The 26,575-nt window shown below is 34.9% G+C and overlaps 1 pseudogene; it reads left to right on the top strand.

The window, feature by feature from the left end:
* The first annotated feature begins 14,683 nt into the window (after positions 1-14,683).
* On the top strand, positions 14,684-14,810 carry LOC145278514 (U2 spliceosomal RNA; annotated as a pseudogene).
* Positions 14,811-26,575: the final 11,765 nt, after the last annotated feature.

Raw genomic sequence — 26,575 nt, 5'->3', positions numbered from 1 at the left:
ACATTTACCTGAAGGCATCCTCCGTCAAATATATATATATATATATATGTATATATATATATATATATATATATATATATATATATATATGTCATGAATTAATATATATATATGTCATGAATGAATGACAAAAGCCTATATTGCAAAGTTCATGATGTTGACCATATTACGATTTATTCCATTAATTCACTTATAATAATATTAATAATTCTTAAATAATTAAAAGCAAAATAACAATAAGATTGTATTTAAATATTCATTTAACTAATTAAAGGGACATACAATTATGTGATTAGGATACTTTTTAATCTAATTATAAGGGGAATAAGGATCTATTCAATGTTAAACAAAATTATACTTTACTATGTAACTAGTTCGAAAATGTTTATTAATACTAGAATGTACTAACATTTTATATTCAACGTATAAGTTAATTAATTTATAATATACACTATATGTGGTTTTGTTCAAAGGGCGATAACCCTGTTATACTAAAAATTAAATTAAATTTTAATGTTTTATGCTTAAGGAAAACAATTATGGTAATGGATGATGTAGCAAACTTATAAATTTAAACGGAATAAAATTATGGGTTTAAAATTAAGTAATACTAACAATTATAATTTATATACTAATAAATTTGATTATAACCGTTAAGAGAGCTTAGTTGTATATAATTTTAAATTCAAATTAATAAATAATTTAATATAACCAGAAATTGAAAAACAAAAGTTTTCTGTTGCTTTTTTTAGTTTCGTATATGCGAACCTGTGTAATAGATTATAATTATCGATGTTATTTGGGAAAATATTGATATATTAATTTATAAATAATAAAATTAATAATTAATAAACAGAACATTTCTGGCAGAATATACCTAAATTAATAGAATTTGTCAGTACGAATAAATGGGTTTTAGTGATTTTATTTCTAAATTCCAAATGGCGTAATGTAAACAAATTATAAGGTATTTACAGCTTCTCTTCCAATTTTGGATTTTTAATCATGCCAAAACGCACTTTTATTTTTTTTGAATGGATTGATTGTTGTTGTTTCTTCTGATGAGTTAAGGGCACAATTAATTCAGTGATTGATATAATAATTAAGTGATTGGCTTTGTGCTACAATACAGATACTGTCAAGAATTGTAATTTCAACTGAATTAAAGGAATAAACCATAAGATGGTCAACATCATGAACTTTGGAATGTAGACTTTTGTCATTTATTCATTATATTGCGCCGTAATTACATTGAGCTTCTTAAATAAGTATTGGTATATACTATGAGGAATTATATATATTTACACACACACAAACATATATATATATATATATTTATATATATATTTATATATATATATATATATATTTCTGTGGAAATATACTTTATTTCCTTATAATATATACTAATACTTATTTAAGAAACTCAATGTAATTACAGAGTAATATAATGAATGCATGACATAAATCTCTCTCTCTCTCTGTCTCTCTCTCTCTCTCTCTCTCTCTCTCTATATATATATATATATATATATATATATATATATATATATATATATAGAGAGAGAGAGAGAGAGAGAGAGAGAGAGAGAGAGATAGGCTGTCCCCAAATTTTCCGACGGATTTATTGGTAAAAAAGTAACAATAAATAATTTGTTTAAATATACATATATTCTTGAATGTTTCCCATTATTGCTAACACACGATTGTAAACGTTCAAATACTTTTACAATAACTCAATGGATCATTTCGGGTGGAATAACAACAATTTAAGAACGAATAGCTTGTTTTAATTCTTCGAAATATTAAGGGTTGCTGCTGAAGAATTTTGACCATAAATATCCCCATGCGAAAAACAAAAAAATGCGGAGGTTTAGATCAGGCAATCTTACGAAATAACCAATATCACCACGCAAAAAGACAAATGATTCGGGAACATTTCCTTTTTAAAAAATGCATAAATACAGATAATTCAATGAATTTTGATTTAAAATGAAATGGCATTCTACGTAATTTAAAAAATAAAACAAATATTTTCTTTATATAATAGTTATTTAATTTGTTTTACCTACAAATTTGTCAGATATTAGTGTTGGGACGATTTATCGGAATCGAGAATTGGAAAATCTTTGAGTATCAGAATCGACATCGGAATCGGAAAAACTCATGCCTATTTCCAATGCCAAAACGATTCTTTTAATTGACTTTTTTTTTAGAAGTAAAATTTCCATTATTGTTAATAATGATGAAATAATAAATATTTATTGACCAACCACCAATGCAGCTAAAATCGATAGATCATCCTCAATAAGTATATTTTTACGTTTAGGACAATATCTACATATTTAACATGCGTTTTTACGAAAATCAGTAAAAATAACAACTCTATAATTAAATAATTAGAGATTTATAAAGAATCGAAATCGGCAAATCTTTTTTATTGTTATATTTTCACTCCAAACAAGGCACATTACCACTGTGGTGCAGGGGGCTACTATCAGGGGCAGCAGCTACTGGGGCACTATGTTGGGATTTGGGCAGCAAGATGTCGGTTTACGTTACACTTGAACTTTTGCATGTCAGTACAGTTGGGGATGCAGGGACCTGGAATGGAATTTCAGAGTCTTGCGGTTCTGGGGAAGAAACTACTGGAGTAGAAAAATCTTCTACATCTAGGGATCTCTACTGTGTGGGAGTAGGATTTAGCTGCCTGTCGGGTTTGTCGAGGGTGTCTACGTCGTGGAGGCACAAGTGTCTGCAGTTCTTCAGAGCAGTCACCATTAAAATACTTGAACAGGCAGAGGGATGCAACATTTCGTCGATGGGACAGAGGCTAAAGCTTAGATGCCAGTTCAGGGCCTATCAGACTTTGAACCTTGTTTAGGAGCGAGAGACTAGCAGCAGATGCACCAGCCCAAATGTGACAGTAATACTCCATACATGGGCGAATGGTGGCCTTATCGAGGTACAGGATACTTTCAGGTGTCAGTAGTTTTCTAGCACGGTAGAGAGAGCCTACTTTCTTCGCAGCGGCCCTGCAATGTTTTCAATGTAATTGTTCCAACTCATCTTTCCTGTGAACGTTAGACCAAGCAGTTTGAAAGATGTACTCTCAGACAGGGAGTCACTGGCCATTGCTATTGGTGGCAGAGAAGGTTTCTTGTAATTATTGAAGGAAACTAGTTTAGCCTTGGCAGCATTGAATGTGACCATCCATTTTTGTCCCCATTCCACTACAGAATGGAGGTCATCCTCTAGTGTGTTTGCCATTTCTTTAGTTATGTGTTCATTTGTTTTCCTGTCATGCCTGTTATAGAGTGTGGTGTCATCAGCATATATACCCATCTCAGAGGCAATTTTGTCGGGGAGGTCATTTATGAATATCAGGAACAGTAGAGGTCCAACGATAGACCCATGGGGCACTCCCGCATTTATATCATATTGTTTAGATGTACGACCGTCGAGGACAACCTGGATTTTTCTCTTATCTAAGAAGGATTTAATTATGTTAAGTATTCTACCAGTGATACCGTATGATTTAATTTTCCTGAGAAGATCCTCATGCCATACCCTGTCAAAAGCCTTAGATATATCTAGAGCTACTACTCTGCCCTCCCCCGCTTTGTCCAGTGAATGGTATATACGTTCAGAGATTACAGTGAGGATATCAGCTGTGGAACGGGCTTGTCTAAATCCATATTGTTTGTCAGTCAAAAGTTTAGCATCTGTAAGGTGACGGACTAGAACATGGTTAATTATGGTCTCAAATATTTTGATGAAAAGTGGGAGGAGGCTAATGGGGCGATAATTTGCTGGGTCAGTTCTTTCGCGAGACTGGTACCACAGAAGCAGTTTTCCAACAGCCCGGGAAGCATGATTCATTAAGGCATTTGTTGTAGAGTCTGGAGAGAACTGGAGCTACTTCGGCTGAGCACTTTTTTAATAGCACAGTTGGGATGAGATCAGGTCCACATGCTTTTGAAATGTCAAGGCGTTTTATGATAGCATGCACCTGAGCAGGGGTGATATGTAGATCGTCTAGGATCGCGTCTGTCCGCAAAGGAAAGTCAGGCAGGGGGTGGTTGGAAGGGTCCAGTGTGGAGTTTGATGCAAACCGGCTGGCAAGCATATTAGCCTTGTCGGTTGCTGAGCAAACAACCTCGTGATTGTTGGTTAGTGGAGGAATTGTTGATTGCCCATTATTTACTACACTGTTGTAGATTTTCCAGACGTCACGAGTTCCTAATTTTTGTGCTTCGATGCGTTTTTTTAGTGGTTTCAGTAAATTCTCTCTTAGCTGTTGGTATTTCTTTCTTAACGTTACTTCTAGCTTCTATATACTTATGTCTGTTTGAACTGGACTTATATCGGTTAAATCTGCGGTATGCATGCTGCCTTTGAGCAATGGTAGTTGCGCAAATAGAAGTAAACCATTGGGGAGAGTGGGGCTTGCTATAAAATTGGCGCAATTGTATCGAAATCGGGGATTTAGCACGGAATCGGTAATTGTATCGGAATCGGGAAAAATATTGGAATCGTCCCATTATATATATATATATATATATATATATATATATATATATATATATATATATATATATATATATATATATACTAGCAAAAGTACCCGTCGTTGACTGGGTTCAAAAACAGCCTACACAAAATTGACTCTGATTTATGAAAGTATGATAGGTTATGAAAAGGAAGGGTTATAAAGAGATAGCTTCGAATTTGGGGATATCAAAACCAAAGAAAAATATGATGAAAGTAAAAATAAAATAGATAAACCCCATAATTTATTATACCATACCTGTTCACGCTGAAACACTTATCACAATATTCTGTGGACATATATTAAAAACCTTATTAAATTTTGTAACATATTTCTATTCTATGGAGGTCAGACGCGAACGTACACCCCATACTTTTATTATACCATATTTCTTCAAACTGAAACATAATTATCAAAGTATACTTACGCAGATAGATATGAAAAGTCTTTATTAAAGTGTGTGCTTATTTCCATTCTATGGAGGCCAGGCGTGAACGCAGACCACACAATTTTCTTATACCATCCCTATTTAAGTTAAAACATACTTATCAAAGTATTATTATGTACATCACTATCAAACACACTTGTAAAGGTTTTTTTTTAATTATTGTTTAATTTTTCATTTCCATACTTTGTGGACCAGGCGCGAACGCAAACCCCACAATTTTAATGAACCAAGGTTCTACTAGATCAACCATACCCATTCTTGTGTCTCGATACATCTTCTATCATTATATGTGATCATTTTTCTATAATAGTTAACCATATAGGAGCCTATTCGTGACCAGACACACACACACACACATACACACACATTTAGCTTTATATATATATATATATATATATATATATATATATATATATATATATATATATATATATATATACCATACCTGTTCACACTGAAACACTTATCATAATATTCTGTGGACATATATTAAAAACCTTGTTAAATTTTGTAACATATTTCCATTCTATGGAGGCCAGGCGCGAACGTACACCCCATACTTTTATTATACCATATTTCATCAAACTGAAAATATATATATATAATACTTGAATATTTATTAAGATATATCATTTACTTATCAATAGCTACATATTGCATATATTTGTATATTAGATAAACAGAAGTGAATTGAATACTCTTTAACCAGGAAATATCGCTTTTATAAATATCTGACGTTATCTTAACGTCAGCATTAAACTAATATTATTTATAAAAGTAATGTGCACATAACACAACGCTAAGAAAATAAAGATGATGGTTGCATCTGATATAAAAGTTAATTGGAACACGCCGAGATTCAGCTGAGATTAAGCTATATATATATATATAATCATCTATCTATATATCTATATATATATATATATATATATATATATATATATATATATATATATATATATATATATATATATATATATAAGTGAAAATGTCTGTGTGTCTGTGGGTGTACATTTCCCTACCAAATAACTCTCAATTTTCAATCTAGAGACTCGAGATTTGACAGAAGGGATATTGAGGTTTGGGAAAATCTTTTTAATCGGTTTTCGGACAGATGTTTGTCTGTAAAGGGGTCAAAGTTCAACGATTTAGCCTTGGAAAACTCTACCAAACTTCTCCGTCGATTTTGGGTTCAAACACTTGAAATTTAAAATGTAGGTTACTTGAACATGGCTCCAACTTTTTCATTTGATTTGAGCCCAAAACAATAAATGTTCAGAAGTCAAATAAAAAAAATTTACCTCTGGAGTCTCTACCAAATCACTCAGCCAATTTCTGGTCTAAGCATTTTAAATTTTACATTAAGTGTATTCAGAGATAGGGCAAACTTTTTAATCGGTTTGCGTCGAATATTTGAGCTGCCAAGGGGTTAAAATTCAAAAGATTTGACTTTTGCGGTGTCTAGAAAACTCCTCAGCTAATTTTGGGTCTAAACATTTGAAATTTATACATAACTGGTATTCAGACACGTGGCATGCATTTTAATCAGGTTTAGAGCGAAGATTTGGCAGCTAAAAGGTCAAAGTTGAAAGAGTTGATCTTTGCAGATTCTACCAAATTCCTCCGCCAATTTTTGGTCTAAACACTTGAACATTTAGATATAGGTAACTTGGACATGGGTAAAATTTTTCATTTTAATTTGAGACCAAAATAATAAATGTTAAGGGGTCAAAATTAGGGTCAAAGTTTAAAAAAAACTTACCTTTGCGGTCTCTACGAAATTACTCATACAAAATTTGGTCTAAACATTTGGAATCTTACATAAAGTGTATTTACGCGTAGGGCAAGTTATGAACAGTACATGAGCCTGAGCAAAGCTAGTTTAAAATAAATGTGATATTTATTGTTATACTAGCAGTTCAGCCCGGCTTTGCTCGGGCCCTTTGTACTGTTCATAACTTTATGTATATATATATATATATATATATATATATATATATATATATATATATATATATATATATATATATGAGCAAACAGTTAATGAAATATGTTATAAAAAACACTTTGAAATGAGTTAAAAACGTATTTAATCTGAAAAGGAAACACTAGATAAATGGATAGTCCTTAATCCGCGGAGTTTCGAAGAAATACTCTCCTTCTCATCAGAGGGTAGGAAATAGCAAAATGCAGGATCGGATTTTGCATGCAAAAGTATTTGATGAAACAACAAATAAGTCAAAGATCTTACTTGAAAACAAAATAAGTTAAGCAGAGGGAATATGGTAAAGAAAAAGGTGATTGCACATTAATGGATAGTCTGGTGGAAGATAAAAAAATCCAGTGACGCTAAAATCCAAATGTAAAACTTCAAGAAAGTTAAAATAATATATATATATATATATATATATATATATATATATATATATGTGTGTGTGTGTATATAATATATATAATATATATACATATATATACATATGATATATATAATATATATATAATATATATGTATAATATATATAATATATATATATATATATAATATACATTATATATATAATATATATATATATAATAAATTATTTCATATATATATATATATATATCAAGTATAGATAATACGTCGCTGTGTAAATATGTGAGAAAAACAAAGAAGGACGACGGTTAGATCTGATAAACATTGATAAAAACACAAGCAAGAGAAAAGAAGAAGAGAAAGATAACGATGGAATTAATGTAGACGAAATACTGAAATAAAATTCGCTACGCACTATAGATAAGATAAGATAAAATAACTTGACAAAGAAAAAACAACAACTGAATTGCTTTCCTGAGAACGAGGCTGCGAAACATCTCTCGCAATGCTTATGAAAAGACCCCCCTCACCCTCTGTCACACACATATATCAATTGTATTTGATAAGTTGGTAACTTTCGTCACAGCGGGTGTTTCAAAAAGAGGCATGTGTGGGAAAGGTAGAGGGGGGTTAAAACGAGGATAGGCTGACATAATAAAGACTTGAGTATTAAGTCAAAATGCTCGCAGATATGCATGCACGCTCTGAGATAAAAAGAGAGAGGGGGAGGAATAGAGAAATAGTGAAAGGTGGAAGAGAGATTGATAGAGATAAAGAATACGCGTATTCATGGGAGATATGGTGAAATAGATACAATGCGAGAGAAATGGAGAGAAAAAAAAGAGAGAAAAGGGGGAAAGAGACTGACAGACATGCTGCAGATAGACATGAAAATGTATATGGCCGCGTGTATTTATGAGAGAGAAATAATGAGAGAGAGAGAAGGGGGGCGAGGGGATAGGTTTCTAGAGAAGAGAAAAGGATGGAAACAATGATAGGAAATAGAGAGAGAAACAGAAAGAGAGAGATGGAGACAAGGTTAAATGTTTTTATGAGAGGAAGAGGCGGATAGAATGTATGTGTGTGAGAGAGGGCGAGAGTGAAAGAAAGAAAGAAAACAAAGGAAAAGAGAAAAGAGACGTGATGTGTCAGAATATGTGTCCATGAAAAGACTGATAAACTGAATGACCTCTAGATCAAAGTGTAGTATCTCTTCTGACTTCGATCACAGTAGGAAAACTCCTTCTCTGCTGGCGTGATTTAAAACTTGTTTTTATCCTATACAAGAAATCCCTTTTAGGGAAGCTTGATATTATCCACATAAAATAAACGTTACACTTGTATATCTATTTTAAGAATCTACTTCATCTTTTCTTTGTTCGGGCAGTTAAGAAGAAATTCGTCTCCAATGCGGCCATTTTTATTTTCGCCCCCAAACTTTCTGTTTGTATTTTTTTCTTTCTAGTTTTCTTCAACTTTTTCATAACAACTTATCATTTAATTGTCAATTCCTTACCAACATTATAATTAAATTTTTATCTCATTCTTGAGTAAGGGTCAATCGTTCTATACTGAGGCAATTCTTCCACGTGCCAATAATCTGGGGTTTTTTTTATATAACTTATAAAAATATATTTACATTTAAAGGTTTGTGTCGGTTATGTCAAAAATTAGTAATTTCTCTGATCAGTCAATTAACAGGAAATTGTTACACACTATCAAACAACATCCAACGAGTTATAATCTGGGAAGTTCTTCATCTTAACCAATTTTTCTTTTATTCGTATTTCCTTGTCACCGGAAAATGTGACAATTAAAATCAAGCCAGTAATGTTGTCATCCGAAATGTCACTGTATATCAGCGAGTCACGTTACTTATGCAATAGAGTTTGACAGGTGAAAAGGTCAGATCAATATAGTTGCTATCAGCTTTGTTAAAGGAGTTGATTTTCAGAACAATCCTGAAATTTAATAACAGAAAATGTACTCTCTCCCCACTCTCTCTCTCTCTCTCTCTCTCTCTCTCTCTCTCTATCTATCTATCTATCCATCTATCTCTCTCCCTCGTTTTACATCATAAGGGAATATTTGTTTTTAATCAGTTGGAATTTGGACGCCGTTCGCGAAACCATAAAAAGGTTGAAATCGGGAACCCGTTGGCAACGTGTCGTGTGCCTCAACTCTCGATTTCTTAAAGATGCTCCTTCTGTAATTGTTAAAACAAGGTAATAGATTTGCATAAAAACATACGTTGTTTGTTAATGACTACAATGCTTATAATGCCCACAAGTTTGTAATACTAGCATCAGGATATCTGCTCAGATAATTAATTCTCAGGAGAGAATTAATGGCGATGAAAATCCTGCCACTAATGGCATTAAGAACTCAAAGAGAAGGCCCATCTAACAGACGTAATAGACGTCATATCAACCCCTTAATCTAAAGAAGATGTCGCTATCATTTTATCGTGTTTAATACTCGGGATGTAACAGCCTTTTTAGAAACGTCTTCACAATACGGACACAGCAAGTCACTGTCCCTGGAAAGCGATGGTAACATTGGAAAATGCAAAACTAAAAACAACAAAAAGTAAATACGCCGTTCCTCTCAAATTAAAAAAAATACTGAATTTTCATATTAAAATAATTTTTAACAGTATCTTCTGTTTCTTCATATTGTCGCTTGAAACGAGGCCAATTCAACACGCGAATCCTATGAGATAAATGAACAAACACGCTGCTTCTACATTACTTAAACCGGAATATTTCGTTGCATTTCAGTCACATACGTTTTTCGCAAAATACAAGCATCTTTAAGGGTCACAATCAAACTCAGGCACAAACATTTACGAACAAATCAGCTCGTTCAAAATATATTTGTTTTACAAAAAAAAAAAAACAATGAAAATAATAAAGTACAATTTCGGCTAAAATCAACTTTACAGAACAGTCAGATTTAAAAGGTCATTACCACCATGATAGCTATCCTATGTATAATCTCCTTTCCCGGGAGTGCTGATTCAGAAAGGCATTATTATAACACGATCAGTAGGTCACTGGGGTGTGACCGACCCACGTGTCACAGTAAATGTCTTAGAAACAGTCCCATGATGATGTGCCGATGGGCCAGTCAATAGAGTCTGATTATCAAGAGGAAAAGCATACCTGAGATGTTGGATGTGAGTGTGTGGCTCCTTCATTCTTTCAAGATCACTCTGGTGGCATTCTAGCTGGAACGTTCTTTGTCTTCAGGCCTGCTTCGTTTATTAATGTAGATACTTATGACAGACAAAAAACACACAACACTGGTTGCAATTTATATGAGAAATATAATCAGTTATTTATCTTTTTACAAGAAAATATTACAATATTTTTACAAAAACAATTTACAAATTATAATTAACTTCCACAATTAAAACTAGCTAACCTTAACTAGTGCTGAGATATATATATATAGAGAGACAGACAGACAGACAGACAGACAGACAGACAGAGGTGGGGATGTCCGTCTCTCGTTTACAGAAAGAGAAAATAACACGTGCTCATCTCATGCTGTTCGGACGAAAAAGAGATCGAGAAAAGGAAGGGGATTATGAGATTGCATTTTTGTGTATCCCTGCGCTTACGACTAAATCACCTCCTGGCCATGCTGAAGGGTGTGTTAGTAATCACCACAACCGGGGCACTAAGATATAGTACCACATTATGACCATGTTCCGTACCTAATCTCCTTTCTTGGGCAACGCCGGGATATGGGCAGGTAGTACTCAATATATATTTTTTAATGTGCAGTGTCTATTTGGTACGGATTCAAGTCACGTTTTGGATCTCATTGTTGTATAGTCATTTCTGATTACCAAATATAAAACTGGCATCTTTTATATTATTTCTCACATTGGCGACCGGTTTGTTGAGTGATAATAACCACAAAAGTAAATTTTATGGTTCAATCATGTAACTTTTTCTAAATTCAGATAAAACTTCGCAAATGGGTCGCGGCATTCATTGTGTGTTTGTTGGTACCCAAACACAACCCGGATCGGGTGAGGAGTTGCTGATGCCTTGTCAACAGCTAATTAGTACGTCTGGTTAAACTGAAATCAAAGCCGAGGAAGAGGGCGAGAGCTACTCGAAGGTGACGTCATGGTCAGGCGAGATCTCGTCTTCCAAGCATCCCTGAATATGTTGGATGATATTTCAAATCAAATAAACTAAATTGTAAATAAAGAGGAAAAAAGCAAAACGCATCGTTTTCTTTCTCTTGTAGACGTAAAAATGGAATTTACTGTTGAAAAAAGAAATGTGGCACGTAATAACACCTCTCTCTCTCTCTCTCTCTCTCTCTCTCTCTCTCTCTCTCTCTCTCTCTCTCTCGCAGGCGTCATTATTGAATTAGATGATACGGACAAACTATAAAAACAGAATAGTTATAAACAAACCAACGATGAGCTTTATATTAGTAGATATTAGACAAAGGGCAGTTTTTTAGGTCTAAATTCACTGGATATTTTTAGATTACGTATGTGGTGGGTTTTTTTTAACCAACAAGTCATCATTGTTTATTCACGAAGAGTTTTCGCATGAGTCATTGTAAGTTATTTATCACTAATAATAACAAATGGTGTTCCCTGGAGTCTGAGTGACGCCAAATATCCCCAGATTTCCTTCACTATCTAGATTTTTTATAAATGCTGCAGATGATTTTGTGTAATCGCAGCAGTTGCATACCATTTATTTTTCACTGACAGCGACGATTGACCTTCACTGTAATTTGAGATGCATTAAGCATTTCAAAAGCCCCAGTGGACGTCTGTTTCGTTCTGTATTTCCTCGGTCTTTCCATCCTTCTTGACCGTTCATAACCATTTTCTGTTTTGTTTGATGTATGGGACTTTGATAGTCTCAGTTCTTTCGTGATGATCTTCTATGGTTTTCTTTTATTTTTTCTTTAAACTTACGCGTGACTTGTTAACGTTCGAAGTTAACGCAGGTTGGTTACTGCATTCGAGGGTTTTCCTTTAAGATTTTGTCTGTTTTCATTATTGCTGTTCATTGTATGAACTCAATTTTTTAAAAAACATTTACTTATATTTCTTTAATAAAATTAATTGATTTTTAGTCCCGTGCAAGCGACTCTATAAGTCACTCCGTCGGTCCGTCAGTCCGTCGGTCGGTAGGTCGGTCGGTAGGTCGGTCTGTCGGCCGGTCGGTCTGTCGGTCTGTCCGTAATACTTTTGTGCTTGGCCTCTTTGGTTAAGATCAAAGGTCTGTTGTTAATAGATGCTGTTCTTAGCTTTTTAAGCTTTTTTTTTTTTGGCCTTTTGGCCAAGATCAAAGTGTAGTGGTCGGACCGACTCTCCAGCTTGACAAAAATTGTTTGGAGGTACGGTCAAAGGTGGAGGCTGCAGTCAATTCGTGGCTTCCTAGTAAACTTTCCTTAAAGGGTAGAGCTGAGGCGTGCGCCACTTACGTCTTTCCTCTCATCCTTTACCGACTGGCCGTACTTCCCCTGCCTGCACAACACCTAACAGCTCTCATCGAACTCTTGTCCTCACTTCTTTGGGAAGACACTGGGTGAGTAGACAGGTCTGTATTCAACGTCCGTGTGAGGGAGGCTTGGGAATGCCGGAGTTGAAGTGTCATCGAGACGCTGAGAAGCTGGTCTTCCTGAGCCACTATATACAAGATGACCAACCGTGGCACCCCGTGGTTACTGCCGCCTTCCCCGACCTTGTTCTCGACCCTTCTATCGAGAGCCGTCGCAGGACGCGGGGAGAATCTGCCTACATGAAAGAGTGTCGAGCCGCGCTAAAATGACTACCAAGGTCCAGCGACCTTGTGATTGCTACCCGTAGGGAACACTGTACGGGGATCTAGTGAAGGGGTCCGCCGACGACCCGCTATTCGCGTGTTTGGATTGGCAACAGAGTGAGATCCGCTCCGCATGGAGCTGGGCGCCAGGTTCGAGTCATCTGAACAATTCGGAGTTCTCTGACCTGGCGATTGGCCCGAAATGCACTTCCACTCAACAACATACAATGCAGTTCCGGGTTTTTGGAGTCGCCTGATTGTCAACGGCCGTAGAAACGACTGATCATGTTTTCTTTGATTGCCGCAGACTCAGCCGGTACTGGTCGTATGTCAGCGAGATGACGGCTCGCATCGATCCTGGGCGTCTTCGCCCAATTACCGTATCCAATGTCGTGGACAACGTGAGGCCGCCGTGGCGAGAATGGTGATTTGGACGTCGCGTCTGCAAGGTTGCCGGGGGGGTTGTCTTTTTCTGGTCAGGATCTGATCGCTTTCTTTAAACACCAAATACGGGTGAAGATTAGATGTGATAGAAGAAGGCTGCATCGCGCTGCATTTGACAGAAGACGGATACAGGTAGCAAGTCTGTGTGTATGAAGAGGAGCCAGATTTGAATACGTGTTCCCCACCTAGGTGTGGAACACGCAGTTCCGTAAAGTAAAATTAAACAAGTAGCCTCTCAGCTAGCTGAGGGTGTGTTCCATCCCTCCTCGATTAGGAAGCCTCCAAGATCCCCACCCTCTCCTACTTGCAATTTTTGTTTTCACCCCCTCCTCTAAATTTCACCCATCTTGGAGAGAAATAAATACAAACTAACCCCCATTCCTTACCCACAAAATTTTCTTTTCTCCATTCACCCCCATCTAGAGGGTATCCCCACTTAGAGACTTACCTGCAGAAGAGAGGTTCCTTTTACAAACCTAGTGGATCGGGCAGTTTATCAAGTGGACGCGGTTGGGAGGGTTCTACTAATCACCTTCTGTTTTTTCTTCCCCTGCTCTCGACACAAATGAATTATTGTACCATTTTTATTGTCATCTTTTTTGTTTTTACACTTAAATAAAAAAAAATTTTTAATTGGGAATTAAGTAGGACGTCCCTCAGTACAAAAGGGTGAATGCGGTATTATGGTGAAAGAAGATACTAGCTGGGAGAAACTTTTGCTTTTGTTTAGTTCTGGAGTGACAAGGATGACCAACGACCCCCATAATCCCCCCTTTTGAGTTGGCCATTTGCCTAAGTTTTTTGTTCGTTGTTGATTTTCACTGTATTTTTAACATGAATAAAAGATTTAATATCTCAAAGTGTAGTATCTGTTCCGGCAGATACTGCAAGCAAAGACCATATGTGGGGGCAACCCCACATATAAGACCTTGGTCAATGTAGGGGCAACCCTTCATACCAATTGTTACTATCCAGCTCCCCTACTACCGGAGAGTTGCTCCCCATTTCCCCTTCACTCCTCACATTAAAAATCGGCCTTGTGCCTAATTTGCTCGGTGGGGGAGCAAATAAATACCCTTTTCTTGGCATTTTGGCCAAGATCAAAGTGTAGTATCTGTTCTTACTACATGGTGTACATATTGTTATATAAAGTGGGGGATCACTTTTCTGTATTAATTTAATGTAAAATGATCACCCACTTTACAACCAGTCAGTCTCAAAGCCATTCAAGTCATTCTCCAGATCATTCAAGTTGTTTGTGAAAGATTCCAGTTATTTTTAAGCATTCAAGTCATTCTTAAGGTCATTCAATTCATCCTTAAATTCATTAAAGTCATTCTAAGTCATTTACTTTTTATTTATTTAAGTCATTTCAGCCCATTTTTCGGTCATTTTAGTTTATCTTTAAGAATTTCATGTCAATCCTACATTCACGCATTCATTCATTACACGAGAACACGCGACTAATGGCTATCGGCCTTGTTGTGTATAGATATAGATATTCTGTATTATTCTTATATAAATGTGAAGAAACATATTATTTTACATGCATGTGTAAGTTAAATAATGACGCTAAAGAAATAACATCATTCCTTCTCTAAATGCTCATTGATATACTAATTGAATTGATACGAGAGAGGAGAAGAGAAATACACTGATAGTTAATAGAAAGGAAGGGTTGACATGTTCAGTATTTTAAAATTACGGACAATTAAAATAATTTCTTTTACCTATAACACAATCCCAAATTTAGAGTATATTTTAAAATGTTTAAATGATTAACTGCGAAAGTATATTATTACCATCAAAACAGGTTATCAATAACACAGCAAAATATTTTTAAATGCTGTATATGTCGTAGAGACAAAAGGTAAGACAGTCTTTTGTCTGTATAATTTGCGTAACTATTTTTTAACCAGCTATTATATAAAGTAATGTTTTGTGTTATTTATTGGTAATTTGTCTTATATATAATATATTTGCAATTAAGAGTAATTAAAGTGTTTTAATAAAAAATAATAAATTATCAGATCTTTTGAAAAAGATTTGCAGGTTAATTTGTAAGGCAGGCGATTTAAATTAAACAAACTAGAAAGATGTACGATGCATAAAAAAGAGAACACAAGTGGTAAAATGTGACCCTCTTCCTACTCTCTCTCTCTCATATATATATATATATATATATATATATATATATATATATATATATATATATATATATATATATATTGATTGCAGAACTTCCCCTCTGGAACAAAGTACCATATGTTTGCAATAGCAGATGCCACATAAAAATGTATTATGTTTCGACTATTAGCCACTATTTTATTTCACTTTAGAACGCCATTTTAGACACATTTAGTCGTTATCATGAAATCCTATATTTCATCCTAAGAGCAACACCATCACAATCGAAACCATCTTTATAGGAAGTAGTTCCTATTTTCCCTCTAGATATCAAGTCCTCCTACCGCTCCCAGCCATCCCCGAGAAAGATTCTGCACTTGAAAATATGGGGTTTCACCCGTGGTAACTGGATCATAAACTCATAGACATAACATAATATTTCCCTTTTCTGATTCAAAAGTCTCCTCAGAATAATTCCGCTCTTGCTGATTGACTGAGCTCTGACCATTCCTATATCCCGGATTAACGGTATTCGCAAGCTAAATGAACGCTAATGTACCATTCAAATATGGTGTCGCAATGATACCTACTTTTGTCTTCAGAGTACATTGCTGCTTTCTTTTTTTTATATTTTCGGCGTCATTTTGTACTTCCGTTTTCTCTCTCTCTCTGTCACTGAGAATCCCTAATCTCTAAAACTTCTATTATTACTTTTTATTATTATTCTAATGGACCATTTTTCGTAATTTTATTAATTCATACTGATTTACACATTCCCTTAATTGCTTTTTAAATTCAAACAGTACCCGCATGCTATCGCCCCAAACCAGCACTAATCGCCAGTGAAAGCGAGATTATTTCATTTCGGCCACGGCCGCTAATGTCCGCAATTGTTTAGTAGTAATGTTTGTATGAATGACAAATATATATATATATGTGTGTGTGTGTGTGTGTGTGTGTGTGTGTGTGTGTGTGTGTGTGTGTGTGTGTGTGTGTTATTTAAACAAACATTATTAAAGAGAACAGAAAGCTTTTGTTTGATTATACCTTTTTTATTTTTTCATTTTTCTTACCTTTTTTGCGTAGGAATAGAAATTGTTGATAAAGGTCCTATAAGTATTATTCGTAACGCTTTCACCGATTTGGACCGGTACTCGCAACGAGGGTAAGTGGAACACTGGTGAGAGAGACGGGCAGTGGAAAGTTTTAATAGTAGCGACTCTAAAGAAAATGGTAAAAGTAAAAAATTATTACAACCGGCCAGATCATTATTCAGACGATTTTATTTCCTCTTACTGTTCATTTCTTGGCGATCTTATTTAAAATATTAAAATTACCAATACTTATTTATAAAGTTTTACAATTTACGTACGAAAGTATTTTTTAGACACATTTAGTCGTTATCATAAAATCCTATATTTCATCCTAAGAGCAACACCATCACAATCGAAACCATCTTTATAGGAAGTAGTTCCTATTTTCCCTCTAGATATCAAGTCCTCCTACCGCTCCTAGCCATCACAAAAGGAAAAATACATTCTGCTGCTCTGCTGCTGTTTCGCTATTCAAGTAACCTTAGCTGCATCCAGACGATCTGTCCTCGTCAGTGCAAAACTATCGTAAATATTTCTTGCGGTATTATTGAAATAAACAATAAAATGGATTTAGTCACAACTTTCAGCCGTGAAATTGTGGGGGGGGGGCAAATATCTTTTTAGGTTCATATCTAAAAATATAGTTACACAAAATAAATTTAATGTTTTTAAATATTTACTCTTAAGGCTGAAAAATATGGTAAAATGTTGGGACTAAATCTTACAAGTCTCCCTTTTCTTTAAATTTTGAAATCCGATCTGCTTGAGGTAAAATTATAAAATATTTGTAAAAAGAAAAAAATATTGAATAAAAAATAGAAAAAAACAAGTAATTGTATACATTGACATAAGCATTTTTACGCACAAATCTGTTGCTATTGTAGCTTAGAAAATTATTATCGGTACTGCCGGAAAAGAAAAATCCTTAAAAACTGAGAATTTTTTTTTTTAATCGAGTGTGACCCTTTTGGGAGAGCATGATTTTCTCCACATTTAAAACTGACCTTGTTGTCTAACTGCCCTCGTCAGGTGGCAAGTAAATGACTATTCATTTTTAATTAATCTGTGTTACTTCTAATTAATTTTGAAAATAGTTATTATTATTCTTCTTCTTATTATTATTATTATTATTATTATTATTATTATTATTATTATTATTAGTAGTAGTAGTAGTAGTAGTAGTAGTAGTAGTAGTATTTATGCACGAAGAATCCTTTAAGAAATATATTGTTTATGAGTTTTTGAATGAAGTCAAAATGGGAGAAATAACACTGTCGATTATGACCCAACGGGACATGTGTATGTTTAAGTATATATTTGTAAAGTGCATTTATTTGTTAGTAGTTTGTGGTAATGGTAATTTGGAAGGTCAAAGGTTAACGAAAACGAAAGAAAGAAAAAAAAGCAGATTTTGCATTATTTGAATTCTTCAGGCTACTGCTGTTATTTTTAGTGCTATTCGCAACGTTTCAGCCGATGTAACCTCCGATTGTCTTCAGGTGTATCTTGTTGAACTCTGGACTCTTTTTGTCGAATTTTGGAATCTACGTGGAATTTCGAACGAACACCCCAGGGGTAGCTTACTTTCTTTTCTCCATCCATGACCGGGTATAAGTGGTTTTCAATTGTATTCTTAGTATCACCTACACGGAGGATCGAAACTTCAACATTCAGAAGAGTCTAACTTAGAACTGAATTTTGCTAAGCACTTCATCCGTTACACCAAGTGTCTGCGTAATTTTATGATTTGATTGAACACGTGTATCCATAATGATTTTGAAGGTCAATGATTAACAAAAACGAAAGAAAGAAAGAAAAAAAGAAAGAAAGCAACAAAAGTTTTTTCTTTTGTGTTTATCGGCATTGGAAAATTGCTTGATATGTGTATGAAATCATAGTTAAATCAAAGTCGTGCATGTAATCATATGTTTAATTATCTTATTAGAAATATATGGGAAACAGATGATTCTTACAGTTTTTCTTATTTCCTTCAATCAAAGTTTTTCCTTTTTTTTTAGTTTTAGTCAAATTTCTAAACTTTCTTCAAGGCTAATTAAATATTTCGCATAATTAAGTATCGTTTTCAAATTTGATTTTAAAACATTCAAGCCATTAAATTTCTTACTTCAAAATTTAATTTATTTTCATTTTAATTTTCTGGTCTTATCTTTCTTTTTTCTTTCTTTCTTTCCAACAATTTCATCCTCCTCTCTTTTCTAGTTCATCTTCTTCATCATCATTCTGTCTCTCTCCCCTTTATTCTTATTCTTCATTGATTTATTTTCTTTTTTTTAAAAATTTATTTTATTTCTACTTTGTTATCTCATGCTCGCTTTCCCTCATTTTCTTTATTTCTTCCCTCTTTCCTTTTATTTCTTTTTCTCATACCTATTTTCTTTCTCTTTTTATCTCTCTTTTTCCTTCGTTTTCTTTTTCTCTTGCCTTTGATTTTTCTCTTTTCCTTTTGTTTCTTCCCCCTGTCTCTCTCTATCTCTCTCTCTATCTCTCTATCTCTCTCTCTCTCTCTCTCTCTCTCTCTCTCTCTCTCTATATATATATATATATATATATATATATATATATATATATATATATATATATATATATATATCTTGCCTTCCGTTTCTTTCATGTTTTTATCTTTTCTCTTTCTTTTTATCTCGGCTTTCTCTATTTTCCTTATATTTTTCTTCTATCCATATTTAACTTCTCTTTCTTTTCATTTTGCTTTTATTTGTTCTCCTACTTCCTTCCCTCCTCCTCCTCCTCCTCCTCTTCCTCCTTCCTTGCCTCTCTCTCTCTCTCCCCCTCTCTACCTGTCTTTTTATTTCACCTACTTCATTTTTTTCCTCTATTTCTCTTCTCTTTTATTTCTTTTTTCTCTTTGCATTTAATTATTCTTCTTTGTCGCTACTCGTCTACCTCTCTCCTTTCTTTAATTTTATTTCGTTTCTCTTTCTTTTTATTGTTTCTCTCCCCAATCTCCCTCTCTTCTGTTTCTTATTTCTTCGCTTTCTTTCTTTTTTTTCTTCTCATATTCACACCAAACAAGAGACTGCCACTAAGACGAAAAGTTCACTGTGAATGAAAGATCATGCAAACAAGGATAGACACTCTAAGTAGGGAGGTGGACATCGAGATGTTTGTTCACATTACATTTAAACTTCTGCATTTTATTACTGTCGAGGAAGCAGAAAACTGCGAGAGAATTCCAAAGTCTAGTAGTTTGAGGGAATTAACTTTTAGAGTAGAAGGTCCTTCGGCATTGGGGGATCTCTACAACGAATTGGGTGGAATTTTGCTGTTTATCGGTTTAGTCAGGGTATTTAAGTCGAATTGGGGGACACCAGTTCTAAGAGTTCGTTGGAGCATATTTTCTCCCCTCTTTGTCCCTTTTTTCTCTCCCCCTCGTTTTATTTTCATTTCATCTATTTCATATTTTCCCTTTTCTTTCTTTTCTTTTTCCCTTTATTTCAACTTTCTTTTCCTCGCTTTCATTTTACATTTCTTTTATTTTACCCCCCCCCTTCTGCCCTTTCCCCGCCTTTCTCTCTCTCTCTATATATATATATATTTCTTTTCATTTAATCTGTTTCGTAGTTTTCTTCCCTTTCTTTCTTCTTTCCTTTTATTTCAACTTTTTTTTTCTTCTTCTTCTTCTTCTTCTTCTTCTTCTTCTTCTTCTTCTTCTTCTTCTTCTTCTTCTTCTTCTCTCGTTCCATTTCGATTTATCGACTCCAAACACCAGTCTCGTTTTCGTTAACCTTGAACTCCCATTTTGTTTCTCTGCCAAACCGAATCCTCGACATGTCGCCGTTTTTCTATGCTCTGTAATTCTCTCCACGGCCAGGATTTTCGGTACCTTTCTACAAGTCCACCCGCAGATTTCACCCCGTCTCAGATTTCCACACCTCGGACCACCCAGAAAAGTACATGACTGAAATACAAAATATTCCACCGACTCTGCTTTCATTTCCCAAACCTCTTTCATGTGACGTTGTCTGCTTTAAAACATGGCGAACGGAGACATATCACACCTCGTTAAGTTACGTTTTCCAAGAAATAACCCGTTCGTTATTTATTTACTTACTGGCATGTACTCGGCGTTACTCCAAAATGAACAAAGACCTCCCCGCCCCCCTCATATTTTCCTCTTCTCAGATTCTGAATCCATAAAGCACTTCTAGTTTTATTTGTTTCATTTCTATAGTTTTAAAGTTTCAAGTTTTGAATAAAATTTTGTTGCGGTGCTTGTCTAAACTGAATTCACACGAAAACTATTTGATATACTTACGTATCAGTCAAAAATAGATATCTACATTAATTTTTTTTTTTTTTCAAATTATCTAGTTGAATTTTACTTAAAAATATAAATCAGTTTTATCATATTTCTTTCCGATTTTTCATTGATTGTGACTTGGTTAAATGATACACTTACTTATCTCCCCTGTTTTATGAAATCTTCAAAATTCACTTATCAATGGGAATCGACAAAAAATATGATAAAACTGATTTATGTTCTAATTAAAAATCTACGCGATAATTTTCCCTAATTTTTGGTGTAGCTTCTACCTTTGCTGATTACGTGATATATCAAAAAATGATCCTGTTAATTTATTTTTAACTGCTATTTTCACCTGTATACTTTTGTGGACAAACATCGTTGTTTTTTTTTTTGCTTTTTTTATGAATGCCAGGCGTGAACGAAGACCCGACAATATTATTGTATAATAAAATTAAGACAAACAGTTAATTCATGGTTTCCTCTTGTAAAATATTCACAACAAAAACTCGTCTAGCTACAACCACAGTAAATAATCTTTCTTCTTCCCTTTGTGTACTTACTTCAGTCTAAACGGAATTTCTATGAGCAATCCAAAAGAGAGTAGAAAGTTGATGTTGGGTTTACGTTCAGCAACTGTGTAATTTACGCTTTTCTGATTTTCTCTTTTAATTCTCACATTCTATGAGTGATATTTCTGACAAAGCTGGATTACTTGTTGTTTTCTTGGTCGGAACATATCCATCTAATACTTATCGTTGTTTATTTTTTAACCTTGAAGTAGTCTTCTTGTTTTTTTAGCCCCTTACGTCAAGTAGTTTCATCCATTGTCTGGAACGATTTCCACAGATAGAAGAAAGATAGATTATTCTTGTTAACCAAGTAGAAGTGTTCCAAAACTACCCGTCGGTGGAACACAATGACACTGGGCTGTTTCTTAGTAGACTACAACATGTCCGTTTTCAAGTCTAATGTTAACAAATTCTTGTTGAGCCTTCCTCTTAAAATAACCAAATTCTGCCAAGTTACAACCATCGTTAGCAATCTTCAGAGTGTTGTCTCACAATCTACAAGACTCATTAACTCTTATCCTCGATTGGCTTTGAAGCCTTGATAAGCGGTGATTCGTAAGCACGTAATAAAATAGTAGTAGGACTTTGTTTTCAAGGACATCTTTAGATAAAGAAAGAGAAAAAAGAGAGGAAACATTTTTTTTTTTACTTTTATTAATGTCAAACAAGGCACATTATCACTTGAAACGAAAGTGGCTGTTATGATTAGATACCGTATTTATAGAGGACATCCTAAGTGGGAGATAAGCAGCAGCGATTTTGTTATATTCAAATTTATGCATGTTAGTACAGTCGATGAAAAATAAGAACGGGGAGGAAATCCAAAAACAAAGTGGTCTGAGGAAATAAGCTATTAAAGTAGAAAGGTTTCCGACATCTTGGGATCCTCTATAATTAAGGGGTGGGATTTTGCTGCTAGTCGAGTTTTATGGGTGGATTTACGTTGGGAAAGATAGATGCGATGTTTGTCAGGTAATATTTCGTGGAAGTACTTGCAAAGCAAACCGAGGGATGCACCATTGCGGTGATGTGACAGACACTGATGCTTGGTTGATAAACATAATATAATAAGATTAGAGACGTTTTGTAGCTTGTTCAAGAAAAAGGGAAAGAGGCGAGTAATTGATGCACCAGCCCAGGTGTAGAAATAATTAAATATTATACACTAGACGATTTTTGACGCGATTGTTCAAAGTTGGTACAGTGTGTAATATTATATACAAAGGACCTTTAACCTATTCTAGAGGAGAAATAGATCGATATTTGTTTCTAAATTTTTCAGATGAGAATTGATTATTCATATTATTTTGATTATTCGGACTATTGCTCTCATCTTAAATGTCATTTTCACAATGTTTCAATCGATGTAATCTCCGACCTTCTTCAAGTGTATCTTGTCGAAATCAGGAATCAGCACGGGCGACATTTAAAACTACAATTGTGAATTACTTAGGACTTCTACCCAGTCTTGGCTGACGAAACTAGAGCATACTAACCTTGTGGATTAAAGTGTTCCGTGCAGATTCATGGGTTCAACAAAAAGATACGTGTGTTTTGATGGTTGGGGTGTCAAGTTATAAGATTTCTGGTAATTTTAGTTCTCTTTTATTCGTAGTGTTCTTTTTATGTTTATAATTCATTGTGTGCTGGTTTCCGCACTCGAACACTTTCCTTAATATTGCGGCTGTTTTCATAACTGTTGTATAGTATCGATTGTTCATTTGATTTCAATTTTTTTCTAAGTTTTTCGTGACTCTTCCTGGCGCCCATACAATTATCAGTATTACAATAGTGTTTTACCTTCTATTCAGAAAGTATCACACTCACGACGCAAATTTCTACCTGTATTGCACTAAATACGTCACATGATGAAGTATTGTCACTACATCTGCAGAGGAGCATCTTTACCTCCGTAGGCAGGGTATAAAATCGACTTAGATAAAATCTAGTGGGCGATGTTCTTTTCTCTTCCCTTCTATCTTTTTCTCACAGAAGAGACACTGCGGGCTCATCTCTGTTCTATCGTTAATTTCATGGCAGGTGCCCGACTAAACACTCGTCTAGCTGCAACCACTAACAACAATTTCCCTTACTCTCTATCTGTACCTAAAAACTAAACGAATACTCGATGAATAAACCTTTTTTTTACCAGAACTGCTCGTCTACGGAACACAATACCGCGAGCTGCTTCCCAGCTGATCATGACATGGTCTTTTGCAAGTCCAATGTAAACAAGTTCTTATTAAGCTCTCCACTTAAATAATTAAATTCTACCTAATTTTCAATTTCCATCATCACCAATCACCATGGTGTTGTCTTACCTAACACTCATTAACCCTTCTCCTCAAGTGGCATCTGGGCAATAATAAGCGGTGACGCTATAGTAAAAAAATCCCTGATCATCATCATATCGTATGAATCCGGAGATTTTATTGTCGGCATTGGTTTCCCTGATATTTAGTAGTCTAGAAAGACATCGTGTACTTACGGGAGCGACCAGCAGAAGGTTGCCAACATCCTAAGTGATTATTGTAGAACAAAGTGAATTCGAACTAGAAACACTTAGGTCGGCAGTCCGTGTCATTAACCACTTGACAACCGTCACTTGGCATCTCCCTGATAAGTTCCGTGTATATGTTTAGTTTTTCTGTTTCTTGAACTTCACTCGACTGAAACCATCAGAATATTTTCCTTCTTGTTGCCTATTATCATGTCCGGTTACTTTTCTTGGGCGAGTTTGTTCCTTTGTACTGCTATGTCACAGAGAATTTTATGATTTTCATTTTTCAATACTATTTCCAGTTTTGTCTGTAACATTTGTTTGCCCGTTCAAGGTGCAGTCGTTTGCATAATTCCTAATGGATTGCCTTCCCAACGCAGTCGTATCTGTTTTGTATTCGTTTCACTTTTCCGTCCATGTATTTTTGTGCGATTTTAGTTGTTTTCTTTATTATCAACAATTTTCTTACTATAGTGCTGATACTACTACTACTACTACTACTACTAGTACTAGTAGTAGTAGTAGTAGTAGTAGTAGTAGCAGCAGTGTGCGAAGAAGGATTTAGTCTCTCTTCCGGCATACGTTTATGTTAAAAATGTTTCGTTTCGTATTTAACTCTCATACAAGCATAGCATTGTATCCGAAGTGAGCTACTTTCTGGAGCGGTAAGTGATTATTAAAAAGTACGGATCAGCAAAATTTGTTAACATTGGACTTGAAAACGACCATTTTGTAGTCAACTAGGAAGCAGAATTTAGTATTGTGTTCCACAGACGAATAGTTCTTCGAAAGATACTTTACTCATGAAGGTTCCGTTTAGTTTTACGTATATACAGGAAGAAAAGAAAATTATTTACAATGTTTGTAGTTAGGTTCAGGATTGCGTCAGGATTGAAATGTTTTTTGGGGTGGTAACTAGCAACAGATCTGATATAAGTCTAGGATTTCTTTTCTGGAATGAAGGCTAGTCCCAAAAGCTTATCAAAGCAGATGATTGGCTAGAGGTGAGAGTCATTCATTTTAAATGGAGAAAAGCGCGGATGCGAGTGTTGATGGCGAAAGGAGATAAGGTTAGCTTTACTCGCGCTAAAGTAAACAGTCATTTCCCCGTTGCGTGACGGGTGATTTAGGAGAGATCATTGATGAAGATCGGGAATAGGGTTTGACCCAAAATTAATAATTGGGGAAAGCTTTCGTGATATTATGTGTTTCAGACTTCTGCCCATGAACAACTAGTTTTATAAAACTATCAAAGAAACTATTTGATGGAAGACATATCCAGATATTCCATCGCTAGCAAGCATGTGAAAGAAAACCTTTGTACCAACCCTTATTAAATGTCTTTAATATGGCAAGTGTTATGACTCTAAAAACGAAGCCTCCACCAATGAGTTCATTGATCTGGCTTGATATTAAAGTCAGCACATCAACTGTTGAACATGCAAAATGAATTCCATATTTCTTGTCACTGAGTAAATTGTTTTTGCCGGGACGTTTAACAACTTTATGATTTATGACAGATTCAAGTAACCTACTGAGGACGCAAAGGAGGATGCAGAAGTCTGACATCGAGTATTTTTTAAATACTGGGCAGATTTATAAAGTTTTCTAAGGTGATAGAAAGCGTTCTTACTTTAAGTAACGATTGAATAGCTTTGTAAGAATTGGAGCTAGTTCCGGTTACAGATTTTTAAGCACTATGATCGGAATAGTAATCCAGTTGGTATGAAGGTTCTTGATAAATTTAGAAACATACCACACAGATGTACTGATATCGCTTAGAGTGTTTGCGGTCATAAGAGGGATCAGGAGGTGGGCGGTCCTAGTCGCAAAGGGTGAAATTAAATGCAAATATTTTGCAGTTTGTCTTTATTGAATGCTGAGGAATATATTTTGATCCATGGATAATGGTTGAAATAGGGGTCTTACATCTTTTCAGAGCCATATTTGCTATTCGGCAAAACCTGTGGCAACGTAGCTTCTGTTCAGTTACTCTAGAATTAACGGATAGGGCATAGGATCCTCTCACATTTTCTATTATCCATTTGCAGTGCTTGTGGGCTGTTTCAAAACTAACCCCTCATGAATTGCACACTGAAAGATAGTACAATGGTACATTAATAGAAGTAATTGTATAGTTACGGCTATCAGATAAACAGATAATAAATTCCCATCATCATCATAATCATCATCATTGCTGCTGCTGCTGCTGCTAATCCTCTTACTACTAGTAATGATATTATTAGTAGTATTGATAGTATTTTGACACAGCCTTTCCAATGGCACATCGGAAATACCAACGGCGCTCGACTGTGTAGGTGTCTATAACTATTTATTACTGGTGATGGTGGTTGTTGTTGTAGTAGTAGTAGTAGTAGTAGTAGTAGTAG

The sequence above is a fragment of the Euprymna scolopes genome, chromosome 6 (assembly GCF_053919585.1).
Source record: "Euprymna scolopes isolate OS-2025 chromosome 6, ASM5391958v1, whole genome shotgun sequence".
In the NCBI taxonomy this organism is placed as follows: domain Eukaryota; kingdom Metazoa; phylum Mollusca; class Cephalopoda; order Sepiida; family Sepiolidae; genus Euprymna; species Euprymna scolopes.
This window is presented reverse-complemented; position numbering and strand designations above follow the sequence as displayed.